This window comes from Hyperoodon ampullatus (assembly GCF_949752795.1).
Source record: "Hyperoodon ampullatus genome assembly, chromosome: 15".
Classification (NCBI taxonomy): domain Eukaryota; kingdom Metazoa; phylum Chordata; class Mammalia; order Artiodactyla; family Ziphiidae; genus Hyperoodon; species Hyperoodon ampullatus.
In genome coordinates, this window is record NC_136928.1 from 20,585,423 (window position 1) to 20,591,422 (window position 6,000).

A 6,000-nucleotide genomic window follows, 5' to 3' on the forward strand; every position below is an offset into this window, starting at 1 on the left:
AGGGACTCAGAGTCATTGCCATCTGGCCACTGCTGGCTGCCTATGTGAAAGGCTTTTGAGGTCTTTTTGCACAGAGACACCCACATCACAAAAACCACTGTGGTTTTGGCACCAAGCAACATCCTTGTTGGGAATTTCAGTGATAAAGTTAAGATGAGTTAAAGGGTATAAATTATTCCTGGAGGAATTTTCTTGTGGGAAAGCTCATTGTAGGGTCTCAGAAGGGAAGGACCCACACTGTCATTGTGCCATTGTGTTCTGGTGATGACTAGAATCCCTGGTTTTCCTGCCAGTCACTCTCAGAGATCTAAGACTCAGAAAACCCTTTTGGCCAGTTTGTCCAGATTTATTTTATTCTAAAATAAGGATGGCTGTAACTGATATATCCAGAGGTCCAGAGTGTTGTTCTTAACTTAACCAAAACTCAAAATGATCCCCAGATTTATGCATACACACAAAAAAGAAACCATCTGGGTCTATCATTTACAGAATATACTCTTCCAGGTGAGTGGGTATGCTAAGGATGACAAATGAACATTTAGGATAAGGGTTTATTTACATTTCTTACATGTAAATCAGTCAAAACAAAGTGGACAGGCCTTCCCTGATGGCACAGGGGTTGAGAGTCCGCCTGCCGATGCAGGGGACACGGGTTCGTGCCCCGGTCCGGGAAGATCCCACTTGCCATGGAGCGGCTGGCCCCGTGAGCCATGGCCGCTGAGCCTGCACGTCTGGAGCCTGTGGTCCACAACGGGAGAGGCCACAACAGTGAGAGGCCCGCGTACCTCAAAAAAAAAAAAAAAAGTGGACAACCAGAGCAAGTTTTCTATATACAGAAGACTGATGGTAATTAAACAATTGATCTCAGTAAAATACAATGAGAAGGAATAATGGATTCCCACCACACCTTCTAAATAAGGTGTCCACATATTCTGGTTCCGGTTTTACACTTGTTGTCCAGGTATAATTTTCATAGACCAAGTATAATTTCTTACTCTGAAAATGTATCCTACTTTGGAGGGTGGTTATCTTACCTCTAGTGCACATTGTAGAATAGTCCTTACTGACCCTGGATGATGTCTCAGGTGATCTCACAGCTTTGCTGGTCTCTTTTGGGTTTTAGTACCCACATTTACTATCTATATCATTTCCAGATTGAAGCTCCAGGTAAGATGGAGTAAGCACACAGCCCCCTACCTTTCCCACTCATTGTAGCTATGAAACCTGAATAAAGTGCATATAAAAATCAGTTTGAGGATTTTGAAAAGTACATCACAGCAGGAAGATTGGAGAAGACAAGAATTCAAAGTTCCACGATTTTATTTTCCTCCAATATCTCTTGGTTTAGACTCAGCACAGTCCAAAACCCAGAAGTGGGCCTTAGTGTTAACACTAGTTCCAGAAGAAGCCCTCTAGTTCTGCCTTGAATACTGGGAAAGATGTTTCCTAACGCTCCCGTATAATTTCCTTTCTATGTTCTCTTACTTCCTAGTCCCTGTGCAATCCTGTGTTGGCATCACTGACACCAACAAAAGCAGAGACAAGAGGGGTCCTCAAGAGCCTATATCTCCGTAGGAGGGAGAATTGTCCATTTTGATACAAGGAGCTGTGGTGTCAAGGTGTGGCAAATCTCTATTGATTTTTTTTTTTGTCTCTCTTACCACTTGGCTGGGGAGGTGGAAGCAGTGGGGGGAAATGCACTGCAGGGTGGAGTACTTAAAGCACCAGCACTCTTGCCAGAGAACTACAGAGAGGAGGACAAGAGACCTATAGAACCTGAAAGTACTGTGCAGAGTGCTGACAGAGAGGAGCTCAGGAAAGCAAACCCATAAAGCTGCTTACAAACTCCAAGGCTCATCCCCAAGCTGCATATGCATGAGTCTGACCCTCAATAGAATACCATAAACTCTGAGAATTAAACTATAGAATAGACTGCTTCCTGAGTTCCAGGGACGAGTCTAAATAGAACTGAAGGACAGTGAAATAGAACTGACATTGAAACCACAAGGCTGCTTAGAATTTTGGGCTTCAATCCAACTAGGTCAGTTGCCTGCTTAAACGAAAATAGCATTCTACATAGGATTTCCTCAAGATCCAGAGTTGCATGACATAATATTTTAAATATTCGGGATACAATCCATTGAAAGCAAAATGTTATAACTTTTTCTGATGGAATTTTTTATGTAGGTAGGTGTAATATATAAGTCAAGTACAACATAAAAGGGACAGAGTAGGGGAACTTGTGTGGTGGTTAGGTAACTACATCCTACTTGAAATGGTAAAATATTGATTCTAAGAAGAAAGTGAAAACATACTTTAATCCCTTGAGCAACCACTAAAACCAACAAACAAATGAAAAATAAATATTGTTAAAACATAATAGATGAATTTAAATGGACTAATAAAAGTGTTTAAATAACCCAAAAGAAGAAAGGAAAAGGAAAATAGAGGAACAAATAACTGAGGAAATAAACAGAAATCAAACAATAAAATGGTAGACATAAATCCAAATATATTAATAATTATATCAAATGTCAAATGTATAAACATAGTAAGTAAAAGACCAAGATTATTAGAACACACTTTTTTAAATGACTGTATTTAAACTACATCCCTCTGCAATAAACACATTTCAAATATAATGATATAAGCAGGTTGAAAATAAAAGGTTAGATATAAACATATTATAAACAATAATTAAAGGAATGTTGGAGTGCTTATATTAACATCAACTTAAGGAGACTTCAGAGAAAAGGAAATTACCAGGGATAAAGATGATAAAAAGATGAATTTGCCAAGAAGACATAACAGTCTTCAATGTGTATGCACCTAACATCAGAGTTTCAAAATACATGCAACAAAAACTGACAGAACTAAATGAAGAAATAGACAAATCCACAACAGATTCTCAAATAAATTCTCCCCAAATTGATTTAGAAGTTTAACATAATTTCCTTCAGTATCCAAGAAGAATTTTTTGTAGATTCAGGCAAACTGATTCTAAAATTTTAATGGAAAAGTAAATAACCTAAAATAATCAAAGCAGGGACTTCCCTGGTGGTGCAGTGGTTAAGAATTTGCCTGCTAGTGCAGAAGATATGGGTTCGAGCCCTGGTCTGGGAAGATCCCACATGCCGCGGAGCAAGTAAGCCTGTGCGCCACAACTACTGAGCCTGCATTCTGGAGCCTGCAAGCCACAACTACTGAGCCCGTGTGCCACAACAACTGAAGCCCTCATGCCACAACTACTGAAGCCCACACACCTAGAGCTCGTGCTCCACAACAAGAGAAGCAACCGCAGTGAGAAGCCTGTGCACTGCAACAAAGAGTAACCCCCACTCGCCACAATTAGAGAAGGCCCACATGCAGCAACAAAGACCCAATGCAGCCAAAAATATAAACAAATAAATAAATATAAAAAAAATTATCAAAGCAATTTGCAAAAGAAAATAAAGTTGGAGGAATTACACTACTCAACTTTATAAATCAATGTAAAGTTACAGCAATCAAGACAATGCTATATTGGCTAAGTAATAGATCAATAAAACAAAATCAAGAGTGCAAAAATACACCCATACAGATATGGCCTGTTGAGTCTTGATAAAGTGTGAAAGGTAATTCAATGAAGAAAGGACAGAGTTTTAAACAAAGGGTGTTAAATAATTGACCATCATATGCAATAAGATTGGTCATCATATGCAATAAGATGAACTTGAAATCTTACACAAACATTAACTCAAAATGGACCATAGATCTAGATGTAAAACTAAACCTATAAAAATTTTAGAAGAAAATATGACCTGAGATTAGGCAGAGTTCTTAGATATGTCACCAAAAGCATGACCTATAAGAAAAAAGATTAGTAAATTGTATTTCAAAAAATTAAAAACATTTGTTATGAGAAAAATACTGTCAAAATAATGAAAAAAACAAACCTTAAACATGTAGAAAATATTTGAAAATCACATATCCAATGAAGGATTTGTAACTAGAATATGTAAAGATCTCTCTAAATTCAATAATAAAAAGCAAACTACCCAATTTTTAAAAAGGAGCAAAAAATTTGAATAGACAATTCACTAAAAAGGATACATAGATGGCAAATAAGCCCATAAAAAGATGTGCAACATCATTATCTATTAGGAAAACGTAAATTAAAATAGACCCCCCAAAAAGAAAAAAAAAACTGACAATACCTGATGCAGATGATGACATGGATACCTGGAGCTCTCATATACTCCTCATGGAGAGCAAATGGTCCAGCCATTCTACAAAACAGCTTAACAACTCCTTACAAAGTGAAACATCCACTTACTATATATTCCAGAAATCCCATTCCTAGATATCAGTCCCAGAGAAATGAAAATTATGTTCACATACATACACATACTCTGTACATGAATGTTTATAGCAGCTCTGGTCAAAATCATCACTATCTGGAAACAACTCAACGACCTTCAACTAGTGTTATCAGTTTCGGTCCAATCAGGAGACAGAAACCGCACAGTAATTTTTAAAGGGAATCTTTAATATAAACAATTATTTGGCTCTAAGAGAATGAGTATAGAGATGTCAGTAGAACTCCGGAGTGTCTTGGGGCTGAAGGAGAGTAGGGAGACAAACTTGGAAGGAGTCCCCACCCCAAGTCTGGGGTTCAGACATTGTTAGAGAAGGTGAGATATTGCCCACTGAACGGCAAAGTTCTCTTAGTTGCCTGGGCCAGAGCTAGTCCACAGTTGCTGGAAAGCAGCCAGCAGACTCCTAGGACAGAGCAAACCATGGCTGGTGGATGGACTCATGGCATGAGTGGGGGCACGGCTGTGGGCATGAGGTCTGGAGCACCCGGGTCCGCATTGTGGGAGCTTCAGGGACCAAAGTTTTGGTGTCACATGAGCCAAAGCCACGGCAGGGGTGCAGGGGGTGATGAGGAGGGCCAAGTGGGCCGGAGGCTTGGACTACATGGTGTCCATGAGAGGCCAGGACTGCAAGGTGCCTAAGAGGTAATTTCCTCCATGTGCACAGCTTGGGCAGGGCACCAACAGATGTCACACACCCATGCTGCTGACTGATGGTGCAGCAACAGGAAGAATAACACAAAACACAGCAGCTGGAACCAGGAAGGCCCTCCTGCAAGGCCCCTCCAACTCACTCCACTGATGGAGCTCAACGTTGGACTCACTGGAAGGGATAAATGCTTCAAAGATCCAGTCTATTCCATGGAGCAGATACTGAATGGTGAATTTGGGGCTCAGAGGTAATCAAGTGATACCTGGCATAGGGTGCATCAATCAATCAATAGTTGTACATGCAAAAATTAAACACTTCATAGAAATAAAATAGAATGTACTACTGAGACACACAACAGCTTGGCTGAATCTCAAAGCATAAGGCTGAGTGAAAAAAATCTAATTTCAAACGGTTACATTTTTCCATTTATATGACATTTGCAGGAAGCCAAAACCGTGGCAGAGAAGAGATCTGTGGTTTCCAGGGGTTAGGGGTGGAGGAAGGTGTGAAAAGGGGACACGCAAAAGGAGAGTGCAAGAAAGTAACCTGCCTCCCTTGGTGATGATGTGAATCTGCATGTGTTAAAATTCATACAGCTGTGCACCAAAAAGGCTGATTTTGTTATATGTTAATTTTAAAATAAAAAATTTAAAAGACTCGTTTAATCTAATATCAAAACTTTAATTTCCAGTCCAGTTCAAAATTCTCCTTTTACCCCAGCTTAGGTCCAACTGGCAATGGGACAGAGAGCATGGTCTATTTTTCCCTCCTGTTCTGCTTCCTCCTGTCCGCTTCTGCCTTTTTCGTCACTGTGTTTAGAGGGAGGAGAAAGGAGAAGGAGGAAAGAGTTTCTTTAACTCAGATGATGCCCTTTGAAATTCTCTCTTCCTGGTGGCATGCCCTTTCTTCTACGTGATGCCAAACGTCTGGCTCCTTCTGTTTGAGGCATTGTTGTGGGTTCTTTGGACACCCTCCCCCAACCCCCAGATCCCA